The 17,965-nt window shown below is 42.5% G+C and overlaps 1 long non-coding RNA gene across 3 annotated transcripts in view; it reads right to left on the reverse strand.

The window, feature by feature from the left end:
* Positions 1-17,965, reverse strand: part of LOC309647882 — a 655,782-nt gene that overhangs the window by 458,780 nt on the left and 179,037 nt on the right. For 2 of the 3 annotated variants that reach the window (XR_014256345.1, XR_014256346.1), the window contains exon 5: positions 17,641-17,753. This is a non-coding gene — a long non-coding RNA (uncharacterized lncRNA). Of the gene's footprint in view, positions 1-2,418; positions 6,388-6,780; positions 17,754-17,965 lie in introns of all 3 variants that reach the window. The other variant, XR_014256344.1, reaches the window with a different exon arrangement.

A 17,965-nucleotide genomic window follows, 5' to 3' on the forward strand; every position in this document is an offset into this window, starting at 1 on the left:
GGACACATTGAATTTGGGGGACAGCAAGATACCCACTGGTGGACAAATCCAGCAGGCGTTGGAAAGGTAGATCTGGAGTCCAGAGAGAAGCATCCAGACACAGGTGTTAGAGTCACCCACAGACAGATGAGAGGTGAAAAAATAGGACTGGGAGGGTGTAGTTCAATCTTAGTGTTTTCATTCCTTTTGAAAATTGGTTTCTTTTTTGTGCCAATGTTCCTGGTTTTCTGCCGAAGTGATTGAAGGATACCTTAAACCAGAGACTTTTTTTCCCCCAGCAAAAAAAGGACGAGTTGAAGTTTTGCTCTTATCCAAAGAACACATTCCTTTCTGTTTCGAGGAACTTATCACCTGTCTTCAAACGATTCCCCTATTCTTTAGAGAACTATGTCTAGGGGGTTTGAAGACTTAATTGCATGTGTCCAAGTGACGGGATGTATCATAAACAAGGAAAACCCAGACTTGTTTTTATTAGTCATTTTTTCACCTGGTTTGAGAAGAAACTAATGTCACGGTTGATGGATCAAAAGAGTCTACATCACAAAAGAGAAAGTTTCCGAATCTCCAACCTGAATAAGCCTCTCTCTGAAAGGGGAAGGAGGGGCTTGTTTCCAAGTATTTAAGCGCCCTGAGAGCTCACAGCACAGCCCTCACTGGCCCACATTTCCATCCTCCAGTCTCCTAACAATGCGCCTTCTCTGAGGCCCCAGAGAAAGAGACCCTCTGGAAAGTGAATGGGAGGCTTGTTACCCACCAAGAGTAAACGAAGAAGTTAGGACCAGCATTTTCTTTTACATCAAGGGACCCTTTTGTTTTGAAGGACAAAACTGTCTCAGAGCAGCCCGATTCTCCCTGGGGAAGGGGCCTCACCACCTGTTCCATTCCGAGCAGGACCGCAGGACCTCCCCTCCACACTGGCCAGGGTCAGGGACCCCAACACCCCGGAAGGACCCAGAAGCTGCACCACCCTAGGAAGTGGGGTCCAATCAGCCCCTCTGGACCAGTGAATGGGCATGATGTCCCAGGTGCCCTCCTTCCTTCTGAGAACTCACCTCCTGACGTGGGACCCTCTCAGAGGATAATGGGGAGACAACCTTCACACACACACACACACACACACTCACACACACATGGATGCCCTGCTACGCAACCAACCCTCCCACCGGGCCATCTGTCTTCTGTCAAGTAAGAGGGTCTGCAGTTGCCCAGCGCTGAGACCAGCAGGTGCCTGCTTCTCTCTGGCAAACCATCCAGCCCTTGCCATGTTAAGTCGTGAATAGTTGAGTCAGTCTTCAGAACTCTGTCTTCCCAGAGAGCCTCGGGAGAATCAGGGCATTCTTATTTAATATCTTGGAGCATCACAAATGTGCTTTTTCTTCTGAACAGTGACTAACATTGTTCCTGAGACAGAAAGAGTCTTTCCCCCAACTAGAAAGACACAATAGGATAGCTCAGGCAGGGCAGGGCCGGGCTGGGGGCTTCCTTCAGGAGATCGGATGACTGAAGAGGGTCAGGACCAGCATTTCTGCTCTGGTTAAACTTAAGTTTTATGCTGTCTCTGTGAGGGGGGGCATTCTGCTGTCAAAGCCTTGACAGATGGTTCTAGATGGGGCAACGGATGATGAAAGGGAAAAGCAAAGACTTGCTCGGCACAGCTTACATTCCTCAAGTGTTCACTTGGGCTTTAGATTTTGCAACTGTAATTGTAGAGGCCATCTTGGAGGACCAGGAAGACACAGAAAGAGGTACTGTGGACTCGGTGATCCAAGCAGAAGGCCAGTGTTGAGGCGGGGGATTGCACAAGGAACAAGCAGTCAGCGCCCGATGACTCGGCGTGGATTCTTCTCCTTCCCATCTGGTACATATTCTCACACAGACCTTTCTGGAGGCCTCTAGGGGCCCCTGTAGTGGCTGCATTAACTCCTTGGCCCTGACAGTGTCCCGAGGCACTTGGGACTGAGTCTCACTCACAGTGCTTCCATCTAGCTGAACCGTGATGGAAAAAAAATGTGATGTTGCTGCCGAAACCTCCCAAGTCTCCCAGCAGCAGCAATAAATCCAGGGTCAGCTTTTCTGCCCCTTAGGCACTAAGCCAGCTACAGGAAGTGAGTGTAAATGATTTTATATGTCTCTCGGTTCTGCAAATAATGAAATGTATCCCAGATCTGCTCGGCTGCACCGTCAGAGGAAAGTCAAGATTAAAAAGAGGACCCAGGGCTTCCCTGGTGGCACAGTGGTTGAGAATCTGCCTGCCAATGCAGAGGACACGGGTTTGAGCCCCGGCCCGGGACGATCCCACATGCCGTGGAGCAACTAAGCCCGTGCGCCACCACTACTGAGCCTGCGCTCTAGAGCCCGCGTGCCACAACTACTGAGCCCGCGCGCCTAGAGCCTGTGCTCCGCAACAAGAGAAGCCACCGCAATGAGAAGCCCGCGCACCGCAACGAAGAGTAGCCCCCGCTCGCCGCAACTAGAGAAAGCCCGTGCGCCACAACGAAGACCCAACACAGCCAAAAATAAATAAATAAATGTATAAAAAAAATAAAAATAAAAAGAGGACCCAAAGTGTCAAACTCTGAGTTGTCAGCTTGCCGAAGGATTGTCTAGGACAAGAAAGAAAGAGGGAAGTCTGAGGGACTCTAGGACAGAACTGGGGGTGGTGCCCCCCTGCTGCTCCCTGCCACACTCCAGCCAGGGTTGCACAAAGATGTCATTTACCCTCCAGCCACTGCACAAACATCTATCTCTTCATGGGTGGTCCAATCCGGTCCATGGGTGGAGGGGGAGAGAATAAGACAGAGGACAGGATGACTTGAGCCCAATGACCTTTTACCTTATCACATATTTGAGGGTGGTCTGGTTCTCACTGGGCTTCAGAAAAACCTCGGTGGTCCCCTTCCCCTCGGGAGGTCTTGCCTTCTTGCTGGGACTGGCTGAAAGCTTAGCCTTCGTACCTGTCCTTCTCCCTCTGACAGGCGGCCGACGACAGCATCCTCACATCTGGAGACGTGTTTACAGACCGCAGACCACGTATGTCTCTGATAGCCCTCACCGCAGCCCAGTGACTACTTATTATTGCCCTCATGTTCTCAATGTGGAAACTGAGGTCCAGAGAGGTGAAGAGACTGGTCCAACATCATTCCATCTAAGGAAAGATGACTAGGATCTAGCATTTACTGAGCACCTACTACCCTCTAGATAAGTGCTTTACTTGGATTTATGATTTCTTCCTTGTAACAGCCCAGAGTTGCGGGGATATTACTGCACCCAGTTTACAGATGGGGAAGCTGAGGCGCACAGAGCACTCGTGCACCTTGCCCATGGGCTCAGCCTGCATGGGATGTCAGGATCATGTGAATTAGGCAGTCTGGCTCCTAAGCCTTGCCTCTTCATCCCAGGGTATTTTGCTGCTCCCACCACCAGAATCCTAGACCACCTTTCCCACGACACCGGGGACCTCGTTGAAATGCAGATGCGGATCCCACAGGTCTAGGATATGGTCCAAGGTTCTGCATTTTTTAACAAGTTCTCAGATGACATTGATGCTGCTGACCCGCAGACCCCGCCGTGAGTAACGACGCTCTGTTCTACAGCTACTGCTTATTATCCGACTGCCAAAATCCATGTATTTATCTCTAATACCATAATCCATGACCTCCTCCCATATACACTACTGCCATGCCTACTCCTAAATGTACCTTTTTCTTCAGATCTGACCTATTCTATGGTTGCATCGATTAGAACAATGGTCCTTTATCAAGCATGAAGAAAACACTCATTTGGGAAGCTCTTTCAACACAATGCTCTCACCTCAATTGCAGACCTTCTAATTCAGTGTATCAGGAGTGGGGCAAGGGTTAGCACAGAGTTGTTCTCTGCCCCTTCCAGTATAAATCAGTCCATCCTTTCTTTTACCAACACCGAAGTAATCTACATAACGAGACCCGGGAAAATGGGCTAGCCAAATCAGGGTTCTCCTGGGTGGTGAATACTTATCCTGAAAATGTGTTCTTCCCCACCACACCTGGATAGGTTGACTTCTCTGCCAATCACACAGTGTCCATGCACGGGATTGGCTCTCCTGCCTCCACCCCACCCCCAGTGACGCAACTTCCTAACCACAGAATTCATTCTCCTGCTACTTGTCTGCTTGGCTGGCAAGCACGAGTCTGAGCCTGAGCACTTCCGATCTCACAAGTGTAAGACTGAAGGAGCGTCGATGTTTTTCTCTCTCCCCAAACGTCCTGAGCCCAGTAGTCTAGCCCTTCTGAGCCTTGGCTGAGAAAGAAGAACTCTTTAAGAAGAGTCCTTTCACTTTAAGGATTTTCAAAGACCAGTTCCCTGTGGGATTACGTTTCCTCCTGACTTTTTTCTACAATTCCAAAGAAAGCCTCACATTGAGAAAAACTAGAAAGGCATGATTCAGTGTTGTCAATGCTCTCAGGATCCCTCCTTCCAAAGTCTTTGTTAATTGTACCCAGTATCTATAGTGATAAATTTAAAGACACACGAAACAGCGGATCTGAAAGACACTGGACTATTGTATCGTCCCATTAAGTTGAAACAATGCAACAGAGTCTTGAGCCTGTTTCCAGGGCAACTGAAAATGCCAGTCACAGTCAGGTGGGCTTTCTGATGAATTTTTCAAATAGAGTTTCACATACTTTCTTAATTAAAGATGGGAAAGTTAACTTATAAGTATTTAGATAAAATTACAAACACTTTGAACTGAAAAATATCGATATATCTTTGCTTTCGTCCCAAATTTTCTTTTTTGGTATTTGGTTGATTTGTGGCAAAATAAGATTTCTCATATCAGGAGAAAAAAAGACTAAATGGAAAACCCCAAAGCAACATATTAGCAAAAGAAAATTTTTTACTTAAAAAAAATCTAGCTTAGTATTTAAATATGGCAACATAGTATAATCTGTGGGCTTCTGACATGTGATCTTCAAATCTCTCTCTATGGCCAAACTTTGCTTGGACATCAGGCCTGGACCTTTTAAGAAGGCTGAGGCAATCAAATGCAAGTTATGTGTTCTTATGTGGAACCAAAAAAAAAAAAAAGGGTTCAAATGAACTTATTTACAAAATAGAAGTAGAGTCAGGGATGTAGAAAACAAACTTATGGTTAACAGGGGATGGGGCGGAGGGATAAATTGGGAGATTGGGATTGACATATACACACTACTATAGATAAAAGAGATAACTAATAAGAACCTGCTGTATAGCACAGGGAACTCTACTCAATACTCTGTAATGGCCTATATGGGAAAAGAATCTAAAAAACAAAAAGAGTGGATATATGTACCTGTATAACTGATTCACTTTGCTCTACACCTGAAACTAACACAACATCGTAAGTCAACTATACTCCAATAAAAATTTAAAAAGTAAATAAAGAAAAAATACAGCTGTAGGCAAAGGGTCCCAAACTGTGGGCTGAGGGGAAGCTGCCTGTGTGTCCCACTGGACACTCTGCCCTCATTGTCTCTATCTGGCCTTGTCCGTCTCTGGCCCCAGTTGGTCCTCTGCACTCAGCTTTGATTCCTTGCGATCACCTCTCGAGCTTGACCACCCATTTTGGCAGCATTTTTCTTGGCTGACCTCAGCATTCTCCTTCGGATAAGATTTTAAATCTTTGCTCTCTAGACACATTTATAACAACTAGGAATACAAAATTCTAGAACTATGCACTCCAATGTGGTAGCCACTAGCCACATGTGGCTATTTAAATCATTTAAAACTAAATAAAATATAAACACCCAATTCCTCAGTCACAATAGCCACATTCCTTTTACTGCAGAAAATTCTACCGAACAGTGTTGATTTAGAGACATTCCTACTCATACCCCAACCCTAAGGGGTGACCAACCTGACTTTGGCATCTTCCCCAAATTCCCCCAATCCAAGTAATGTGAAACTGAAATCACTGAATCTGGAATAATCCTGTTAGTATTCTCTGAAGAGAATTCCAGGAGTGGTTCACAGTTCTTTCAGATGACTCCAGAATACCTATAGCGCAACTTTGACTATCTGGATCTCTAAAAAGTCACAAACACTGGGAACTGGATCATCAATGAAGATTTAGGTTGAGGAACTCAGAGCAGCATGGAAAAGAGGAGTCTAGAAACAGTAGAATTCCATCTTCATTACAACACATTTGGACAGAGCGAGACTATATTAGTTTTTTTATTTGGCAAGATGCCTGACATTCCACCATTAGAGCTTCATTCCTTTGGGCTTTACAGGTATCTTCTTTAGTCTCCATACTGGGACAAGGTGCATGGGCTACACCGGTGGGCAGGAGAGAAAAAGACAGATCTGTAGGGTAATTAGAGTATTTGTTGATGCTCTCCCTTGACTTACCACTGCCTCGAAATAACCCTACAGGTGAGAGAGAGCAAGAATGAGGCTCCGGAGTGCCCCATCATATATCATATATCACAAATGAGAAATCATTTTAAAATATAAACTACAGTATTATATATCCAGCACAGTGCTGGACCCATAGATGTTCAACACATACCTGATGGGCTAATTATAGATAATCAATTTTAAGAATAGTTTTAAGACTACTTTAGCATTTGAATCACTCTGAAGCATATTCATCCATCATGAATTTAAAATTAATTTTTTAAGTACACAAAGCAAGTTTTCTCATGTATTTTTGGTCTAATGAGCAAAAATCATCCCTTCCACATTCCCCACCCCCTACAAGACTTCCTTTTCTTCACTCATTTGGTTATTGATTCATTATTCAACAGCTATTTTGTGTACCTGCTCAAGCATTGTCCAGTCTCTGCAAAGGATAGAAAAGTTGACGAACATTCCTTGGTCTAGAAGCTTGACAGGTGACTGTGAGTCCCAGCTAGGACCCACAACTTGTAGAATACAAGATTCTTGCCTTTGCTATCTCTGATCTGTATCCTCTTTCCCATGTTTCAGAATCTCAGTCCATCCACTAGAATTCATCTTCGGTGCCTAATTGAGGAAATCCTAAATAGTAGTGTTTACACCAGATCGAACTTTCTCTTTTAGGTAAAAAACCAGAGTTTGCCTCCAGGACTAATATGACGGCTCTTCTGGAATCCAGGCTCCTTCTGTCCTCTTGTTTCATCAGCCTTACTCCATCATTTCATGATCTAAAAATCTACATTCCAAGTGACAGAAAGAAGGGAAATCAAAGAAGAGCATCCTTCATCCTTTTACGAGGCTCCCTCTTAACCTCATTGGGCAGAATTTAGTCCCATAGCTGCACCTCCATACAAAAGAGGATGAGAAATTTCATCTTTTTCTCATCAGGCTTCTATCCAAAAAAGCAAGTCTAGAAGGAATGGTAAGGTAGACATCTAGCAATGTCTGTCACCTGCCACACTCTGTGCCCAAGGTAGTGAGCTATTCTAAGTACACAACCTTCAGATGCAAATATAATAATCCATGCCCTCTGGTGAGGGAAACAAAGGCCATTAAGCTTGAATGGTGTTATTCACATCACCAATGTTCTTTCAGTTGTGTATATAGCAAGGTTCTAATCTCATCTTTTGCATGCTTACTTGTTTCTGTAAAATAGGAGTAAAATAGATGTCAGCAGATGCAGCTATTAAAAACTTTCATATATATTAAGACAGAACCTTTGCAGAGGCAATAAAAAAGCCATAAAACACTGAAAGCTATAAAGTTAGAACATCTAAGGTTTTATAAAAAACAAAAACAAAACATTAAACCGGTCATATTGACCATGGTATTTTAAACTTCCAATTATCCTGCTAATTGCAAAATCTTGGAATAGGACATGGAAAATGGGGAAATAAATTAATATTACCATGAAAACCCTAATTTTTAGACCATAACTTTGAAATAACTCTGTCTTTAGTTTTTAATGCATAAAAGGAAGAAACAGAGCAGAATGTAATACTCACAATAACAAAGTCCACGGAGGCTTTGATGTTAGTATCTGACAGAGTTAAAAAAAGGACCAGATCAGACCTTACCTGCTGCTGATATTCAGTTGGGGTTAATTAAACCACCATCAGGTTTCCCAAGCAGAAAAAGAGACATGTGAAGAAACGAGTTTCTCTAAGTTCTGCCCAAATCATAACCTAAACTCACAGAAAGAACTTTTCTTTCAATTGTGAATTATCGAAGGTTTTCACTGTAGCCAGTGTTTCACTTCCTTTTGCCCTGATAGTTAATGTCGGATCCTGGTCCAAAGCAAGGTCCGCCTCCCTGTCTCCCAGTGTTTCTGAGAGTTCCTCATGTGCTCCATGTGCTTGTGAAAAAGCCGAGCTGAATTTCACAGGGGCAGCTGTGGTGTTGTTTCTTTTTTCTTTTTTTTCTTCAGGCTCCCTGTTGTTGGTGACCTGGCTCTTTCCTCCCCTACAGAGTGCCACATCCGCAGGCCCAGTGACTGGTGGCCATGTCCCTGAGTGTATGGCTCCCTCAGCACCCTGCCAGCTCTGCTGCTCACTGACAGCCTCTCCAGTCTCCTACTTCACTGACACACATCAGACTTCTGGCCAGCACTGCTTACAAAATTGGTAGAAATGCTGAGGTGTGACTGAAACCCAACAGTGGAACCAGCATAGATGGGAGCTGTAAACCTGTGGCAGGGACTCAGGATTCTCTCCCCTTTTTCCACAGTAATAGAATACATCACTCACGGTACAAAATAAAGACCATGCTTTTTAACTTCTCCTGCAGTTAAACGTAAGAGCATATGTCTAAGTTCTGGCCCAAGAGATATAAATGAAAATGGAAGAGAGGGGTCATACCTCTCTTTTCTCCTTCCATCTTTCTGTTGATGAGAATGTAGAGGCGATGGCTGGAGCTCCAGCAGCAATCTTGAGCCATGAGATGACAGACGTGGAAAATGGAAACTATACATGCAAAAACAACCAACCAACCAAACAAACAAAAAGAGTTTGGGTTCTCCTGAAACTATGAAGTACAATCTAGCTCAGAAGTAACTGTCTCTGGACTTACAGAACATAAGAGAAAACAGTTTTTCTTGCTTAAGTCACTGTAACATATTACTTACAACCAAATTTAATCCTAACTATATGCCACAAATACAGAGCTAGCCATAGTTAAAATAGTGACTAGGTGAATTGATTTTTCATCTTCTGGGCCCTCTTTTATGAATATTCTCCCAGAACCCACTGTCCTCTGATGCCCTCTGTCTGCCTCTGCACTGATGTCCTCCACTGAAGCACCCATGCTTTGCAATTTTTCTAGTCACTCTTCATTTATCCAGATTTACCAATCCTACATCCCATTCCCTTGGGATCTGGCAGGTGACCAACTAGGTAATGCAATAATTAAATTTATACTAAATTATTCATGGGACATAATGAGTGTTTTTATTCTAATATAACATTCTAGTAAGGTCTTGGGTGACTAGACTCAAGGAATGACTAACAGGCATACCCTAGCAGGTAATTATGGTAGGTATTTTCAGGCAGGCAGGCTTCTTGACATCTGATACAAGAAATATAGTTCTGCAAACTGTCAGCCAGCTCCAAGTTTACATGCATAGCACATCAGATTCAATTAGGATTCCCAGATACTTATCTCAACTTTCTCCTTATATTGATTACTTGTGTAAAACTATGCCAGTGGTGTGCAAAATAAGATACATGGAGCCTGGGTGAGAGGGGATGTGGAAGTTTGCAGTTTGAAAACTTTTAAAATTTCAGACATGGTATTCTTCTGATTTTCCTACCATGGACATTGGAAACAATGTTTGAAAAAGACCCCCACGTCCAACATAACAATATGTGTTGGAAAGTCTCAGACTCTCCCTAAAATCTCCATCAGCTATTCCTCTGCTACCCCAAATAAGCAGACAATCTAAGTAAAAACAGTACGTGCCACATGGAAACACTGCTTCTAGATAAGTCCCTTAGCTCTGGTCCTTCCAACAAAACTGTGACCCCTCAACATCCTTCCATATGGAAATTATGGGGCTACCACGGATTGACACAATGTTCTGTTTTTTTACTTCTTGAAACCATCAAAGCCAACTTTAATAATTATTTGTGAAACAGTAATAAGTTGTTGTTATTTCGGTAGCTCATATATAGCTTCTCTCTAACTTCTTATAACTCACAGCTGGCTAACAGCCAGGGAAATAGACAATGAGGAGGTACAGGAGCCCGCCTGAGTCACCGAATACCGCCTGAATAAACATCACTTTTCTGAGCCTCTGCTGGCATCACTTCCAGTACAAATATAGTAATCTGAGCCTGTGTCCTGGACCCCGAAGCAACAGCTTATGACAGACGTGTAATTGAAAACCAATTTCCTTGAAGACAGCAGTGCCTTGAAATGCAAGGCCGGCCTTTGGAAAGCAGGGAGCAAGTAACCTCACGGTGACCTTTTATCTTTCCTTTCAGCGCCCTTATCTTGCCATCCTCTTCCTTCTCCCTCTCTCTTTCATCCCACTGCTGCAACAATGGACCCCTGGCAGGAAACGAGTTAAAAAAAAAATACTACCAAAAAAAAAAAAAACCCAACTATCAAAACACCTTATTTTCACGTGAAGACATGTCCCCCACCCAGCAAAACTAGCAATTCCAACTCAAGTGTAAAATAAAGCCATGATTTCATATAAGCGATGTGCCCAGATTTTGGAGGATGGACTCAGGCAAAACTGGGGACTAAAATTAGAAGGGATTTGGGAGAAGCGGATCCAGTGAGGACAGCGTTGAAGGGAAGCCTGAATAATGACTATAAAGCAGGCTGAAGAGGCAGGAAATCAGGTTGGAGCAGGGCAGAGAGCTCTGAGAGGGGGGTAACCAGGAAAAAGCAGAAATTCAAAAATGTAAATGATCAGATGGAGCCCTGGGGAAAATAGAGGCTGACACATTATACAAGGGAAGAGAGGAGGCCGCTTGAAACTTCAACAATGTAACGCTGTGCTCTAAAGAAACTGTAGTTATGGTGTATAAGTCTTGGCTCTGCAGTATATGATATTTGTAGAATTATGACATATTGGTAGAATTATGACCTTCTCGAGTATATTGAGAAGATGAAAGAGGAGAAAGAAATGTAATTTTTGTCTATCAAGGAAGAAACCATCAGGAAAGGTCTAATATTGAATAAGGAAATATGCGGATATTAAAAAATAGTCCCTTACTATACAGTTGTTATTGTTTCAGGCCCTTACCGCCTAAGCTCACCAAGTCGGACATCCAAGCCCCTGACACAGAGTCGAGAGCCGGAGCACATGTGTTGTCTGACTCGTGATTTCCTGGGCGCCGTAGGGAAGTGTGAGTCACCTGGTGACATGACTGTCTTGTTGGGGGAGACAAGACAGAACGCACGCAACAATTAGAGAACAATATCAACTGAAGGTAACTAACAGTGATGTCATGCTATAAATCAGTCCTTGAAACAACAATGTAGATGCCTAAAAATAGAGCCAAGGTGAGTGAGGAACTAGGTGGGTAGACAGGTATAATGACCGGAAAGGTCCAGTGAGGGCAATGTGAGTCATGCCAACTTCAGAGAGAGTTTTCAGAACTGCCAAAGGCAATTGTTTGGCCAGAACTTAATCCCGTTAACGTCTTTTGTGAAATTTCAGTTTTGAGGCATTCGGCACTGGTTAGGAGGAAAAGGACTCGGATGGGTGCCCTTTCTTCTCTACGGTGGGAAAGCCAGTCCCATCACTGGGCAGGAATGACACGTAGCTCTCTCCTGTCGCTGCCTACGAGAGAGCCTGGGGTTTCCTTCTTCAGCAAAATCCTTTGGGATGCAAGGAGAGGAAGGAAAGAGAAACCCTTCCACTAAAAAGCTATTTGAGGAAATAAATGAAAAAGAAACTAGGTTTTAATCTTACTTCTAAGCCACATCACGCACATATAATGCCTAATTCTAATCTTTTTGTAAAATGAGCAATAATTTAGATGCACTGAAGTCAATATTTAATTACCCATGAGTTCAACATAATTTGTCCCTTTGCAAATGTAAAATTCTTGCCATTAGGAGGAAAAACCCAGTCTAAAATGAGTAAGATTTTGCTTCTAATTCCAGATTTAAAGAAACGTTGCCTTTAAACATGGTTTAAATTGTTGGGTTCATCAATTTATGACTTTGTGTTCAATGAAATAGAGAGAAAATGCCCAGCACACTGGCTGGCCATGGTGTGTGGGGCTCGGTAACTGTGAATCTATTATTTTTAACAAAACTGTACAATTAAGCTATGATCTGACCATTCCACACTTTTCATTAACTCACCTCGTGCTTCTCCATTTAGATGAGTTTAAAATGCACAATGGGAACTCTTTGAAAATATTCACAGTTTTTAAATTATTCTGGACCCTCCCTTAAACTCTTGTCTCAAGTTTCTGTATTAGAGCTAATTCTCCTTTGTGTACTTTAATAACCTGATTATCTCAGCCAAGATCTAAGGTCAGCAACTTACAATTACCTCACCAAGTCAAACAGGTCTCCATTGACAGACAAGACCGTTCTGCTTCTCCAAGGTGGGGACTTCTCCAAAGTTTAGTGCAATGTACGGATGTCTGCCTGTCATTCATTCTTAAAAAAACTCCCACCAACCCAGTCAGCGATTTTAACAGGTATTACCTGTCAGACTTTCTCTAGTAAGTGGTTGGCATCCTTGGCCATTTGCAGGATATCGCTGGCTTTACCCAAGAGAAGAGCCCTTGGTGTAAATTAAAGGTAAGTAAACCAAATGATTTTCTGCGCAATAGAGCTTTCAAGCAAATCCTCTAGTGGCTCCTTTGCAAAGTCAAAGATTCTTTTACAAAGCAAATAATCACTTCCAAATGCATGGGGTTTGCAGATCTGGAATGTAATCCTTCAGACTTTCTTGAAACAGGTAGACCTTTCTTTATTTGCTACTCTGAGCATTGGTCTTTTGGCTTAATTTTAATTTAAAGAATAAAAGAATCAATTGCTCCAATCATGCTCTGGTTTTGGCAGTGTTGATGATTAGCGTGTAAAGGGTAATTTGCTGTAAATGGAAGGGAACGCAAGGTACAGAGGTGGCCTAGGAGCCACTGTGCCACAGAAAGGGGTGGTCAAGATCCTTGCATGGCTGAAGTTTGAATATCTTTGATTTTCTTTTAAAATTTACCAGGTTATTTGGGAGATTACATCCTACAAAAACAAACAAGCAAACAAAGAAAACCCTGATATTCCACAGAGCTGAAAAAGTAGGAATAAATTTACAACTGATTCTGTTCACAGAGTGGTAGTCACAAGAGTGGGTGAATCCAGCACAAAGAGATATGAGGGCAGAGCAAGGAAATCTGTAAACTGATGTTGTACAACAAAACCACAGAGATGGAAAAGGACAAACTTAGTTGGCGAAGCATGTTTTTCTAACCAGGAGAATAGAAAACTAGCCCTATCAAGAAGGGCTGGACCGTGTCCTTTATATTTCTCCTTTGTGCCCCTCACTCACATTCTTGTCTTTTATTGTGCCATCCAATCCTCCAGGGAGAAAAAGAACCTTGCTTTGTCCCCGCCAGACCTTCAAAGCAAACGTAGCCCTTTGTTTCAGAGCTCTTTCACCTTCACAAAATGCTGATACAGTTTCTACAAATCGGAGGAAATCTGATGGTGGAAGTGGGAGTAGGTTTTGCAGAGAAAGAATTTTCCTTCCTGCAACCAAGACAGGATAAATTTAAAGTCATGTCCCCTGGGATAAAGACTGCTGTGCTGGTGGCCTAGACCCTTCATGCCTTTAAGGGTTCCTTTCTGGAACTTCATCCCAAGCAACATAGGAATTAGGGGGGAAAAAAAAATCTATCCCACCTAAAGGCTCTGCCTCTCCATCTATCTAAATTTTTCTCAAGATTTTTAGCTGAATGTTGTTCAAGGTAATGCATTTTAAAAAGAAAACCTCTAATTCTGACTGTTCAGCTCAGTCAGCCTCTATGAACTTCCCCTTCGGGTTCTCCAAATCCTCAATGTGTTTTACTACTTGAAACTGAACGAGAGGGCATTTCAGGGGATCAATCAAAGATAATAGGAGGGTTCTGAGCTTTTATAGTTTAAAAGAATGCTGTTTTCAGAAATGGTGAACAAGAGCCCTATTATGAGCATTTAATTATTTCTATGAATACATTACAAACTCCTCCATCACTAGAATGTAATAACTAAAAACTGCCTTATAATGACTTTTAAATGAATTTCATTCCATGAAAATGAGACTTTAAAATCAGCCAGGCAAACAATGGCATTTTTTTTTTTCCTTTTGGCTCCTCAAAACTATTGCTCCATCAAAATACCAGAAGAATGTTGTTCCTGTCATGTAAGACGTGATATTAACATAACTTTCATCCTGGCTCCAAGACCCTAGTTATGTAATATTCCAGGGCAACTCAAGGATATTGTGAAATCTCTTTAAAAAAAAGGAAAACTAAATAAAGTTTAATATAGTTCAACTGAAAAAAGATATAGCTGGCATTAAGGACTTTTGGAGGTGGAAACATCGATCACCAATTATATGAATATATTTGTTCTACTGGGTACATAGTCAAAATATAAATCTTTACCAATTGCCAAGAGCCCAAAGACCTGGGTCTAAAGGATGCTAGATTGAGCTATAAATATCAAAAAGAAAGAAAATAAATGCACATTTAAAATACATTCAACTTTGACTAAGAGTTAACGATACAATTTAAGGACTTTTAATTTTTTGTTCTTAATTATAGCTGGACCTTGGACAATTGTTCCTTAGGATCTTCCCAAGATGCTGGGTTTAGCAAGAGAGAGGATATAAAAGTCATATTCAAGGACCTGTTCCAGCTCAGGTAAAAATAATAAATGTAAATATATATATATATATATATAAATATATATGTTGTCACATGACCTTATGATGGGATGATATGCAGTCATTCACTATGATATTTACAAAGAGTTGTGACGCTTGCAAAGTGTTTATGGTAGTGAAAAAAAAGAGCAAGATTCGAAATTTTTATATATAGGTTGAGTCCAAATATTTACAAGAAATGTAGAAAACAAGACAAATGGTGTGGGGTAGGAGAAGATTTAGGGTTAGGGTTGTGGATGGAGTTTATTTTTCTGTCTTTATGTCCTTTCACATTTTTCTAATGAAGATGTATTACATTTGTATTTGTGATTTTTGACAAGTTTTAAAAGACAAATTCATTTATATGCCTTTTCTGAACTCAGTCATTCTTAATTAATCCTTTTGTTATTTTTGCAAAGATTAGAGTAAAAGAAGCCTTTTAGGTATTGATACTGATTAGGCATTGATTTTATGTATTGATACAAATAGATATTCCAAAGGACCGTTGTAGTGATAATCTAGTTTCATGTCAGAATGGGTCAGAAAGCTGATTCAGGCAGGGTTCATCTAGAACAGTACATGGTATAGTGTATGTATCTGTTGAATGGCTCTCGTGATTATTAAGTGTTATCTTTTAATGTGTAAACAAAAAGTACTCCTTTTATTCCTCCAGGAAAAACCAGATGGCATAGAGTCTAGTGAACAACAACGTAAAAGGGAAAAGAGGCAGAAACCAGAGGATAGCTCCAAAAGAGAGATTGGATGTTTATTTCAATTGAAGCTGAGCATCAGAAAAGACCTCTTCTGGGGAGTCAGAGAACTTTAACTGAGAGCTTTGCTAGAACTGAGACTGGAATCGAGGACCCTGCAGAAATAGGGCTCTGTTATTCAGGAGGAACAGCGTGGCCTAGTGCTGGGTGGACAAAGAAGAGTGGGACTTCGCCGGCGTCGGGCAGAAATCAGGATGACGGTAGATGAACCTGGACCTGACTTATGAGGCTGGACAGAGCTCTCCACACATGGGATCTGAGTCACCTGAACCAAGTGAGGCTCTATTTTATTACCTATAGCCGCCCGCCCGTGGACAGATTGCACTCTTGTCAATTACACTTTTTTCTGGAGGAAAGTGGTTTTCACCACTCCGCTAGCAAAGACTGGCCTGCGTGTGTGTCGCTAGCATGATGACAACCTCCCCAGGAGAAAAATACAGGGAGGATGACAGACTTTGGGCCAAGGGCAGAGAGAAGAATTTCAAGCTCTTCAGGAAGTCAAAGCAGGGACACAGAGGTCTGGCTGCTGAAGCGCGCTCCCGGGTATCTTTGCCACAAGAAGCAACGCTGATTAAATTGGCATTCCTTATCACCGCTGCTGTTAATTCCTTGGGAACATGCATGTTTCCACATAGAAGCTTGCCTCTGTAAAATTATCACCATCTCTTCTGTAACCCTTTCCTTTATATGACCGCTTGCCATGGATGCTGAAGGGGTCAGTTTGGCTGGTCCTGTCGACTGTACCTTAAAACACATCCAGAATCCAACCACACACCCTCCTCTGCTCCCTCCCACCCCGATCATTCAAGTCATCATGTTTTCTTACCTAGATTATGGAAAAACTCTCCAGATGGATCGCCCTGCTTCTCCTTATGCCCCTCTGTAATCCATCCTCCATATGGCAGCCAGAGTGATTTATATAAAACCTAAGTCAAATGCTGACACCGTCCTGCATTAACATCAAGCCACACTCTTTGCTGGGCGCCCCCAAACCTGCACCAACCATTTCTCTCCGACTCTGACTTCATCCCCTGCCCTGGCTCCCACACGGATCAAGTTCAGTTCAGGCCCCACCAACTTCTCCATTTCTTGTCCTCCTCTCAGAGTCTTGGTCCCTTTGCTTGGAAAACTCTTACCTACTCTTTTTTTTTTTTTTTTTAAGTTCGGTTTTTATCACAGATATCTTTAAAAACTGCGAATTTTCAAATACAACGGCCATATATAAATACTGCGTAAAATCATAACATTTTGCTAGGCACATGGACCACACTGTTTTGTAACCGTGTCCAAGTCTGCAACAGTGCACAACGGGGTCAGGGGTCAGGGGGCTCGCCTGGGGAAGAACATAGGTGACTGGACCCCCAAGAGGTCTCAGTGGTGACATCTCCTTGGTAACTTTACCAAAATCCAGGCTCTGGACATCGGTTTTCCCTCTTCTCTTAAGTGGCTTTTCTTTTGGGCATCAGGTCTCAGCACAAATATCCCTCCTCAGAGCCGCCTTCTCAACCCCCACAGTGGATGGAAACCCCCCTTGGAGTCTCCCTGCCCTGTCCCCCTGGGTCATTTTATTCATAGCACTTAACACAACCTGAAGTGGCAATATCTGTTTTAGTTGTTGTAGTGGTTTTCTAGAGCTGCCTTAACAAAGTACCACAGACTGAGTGGCATAAGCAATGGAAACTTATTTAAAAAAAACACAAAAAACAAGGACATTTATTTTCCCACGGTTCTGGAGGTTGGAAGTCCAAGATCAAGGTGCTGACAGGTTAGGTTTCTTCCGAGGCCTCTCTCCTTGGCTTGCAGACGGCCACCCTCTTGCTGCCTGTTCACATGGTCATCCCTCTCTGCACATTCCTCTGCTGTCTCTCTGTGTGTCCTAGTTTCCTCTTATAAGGTCACCAGTCAGAGTGCAATAGGGCTCCACCCTAAAAGCTTCATTTTTAACTTAATTACCTCTTTAAAGCTCTCTCTCCAAAAACGGTCATATTCTGAAGTACCGGGGGTTAGGGCTTCAACATGTGGATTTTGAGAGGAACACAATTCAGCCCATATCAATTACTTACTTGCTTTCTTGCTTACCTGTTTATTTTCTGCCTCTCCATACGAAATTTTCATCACCACAAGAGCGGAGATTTGTCTTTTGTTCACTCTGTAGCCCTGCTGTTCACCGCCATGTCTTTTCGTAGGAGGTGCTAAGGGTTTATTTTAAAGCAACAAACAGTCAGTGGTTTTGCATAATATTTTGTTATCTTTCCCCAACGCACCCCATTTTTCTGAAAGATTTTCATCTCCTAAACTGCATTTATTAAGTTTTTATTAATAGATCTTTCCATGGGATGATCAATGCCATCATGTTCCAGCCAAAAATCCAAGAAATGTGACATTTGAGTCTCCTGAGCAGCCT

The sequence above is a fragment of the Balaenoptera physalus genome, assembly GCF_965194825.1.
Source record: "Balaenoptera physalus genome assembly, chromosome: 18".
NCBI classification, from domain to species: Eukaryota; Metazoa; Chordata; class Mammalia; order Artiodactyla; family Balaenopteridae; genus Balaenoptera; species Balaenoptera physalus.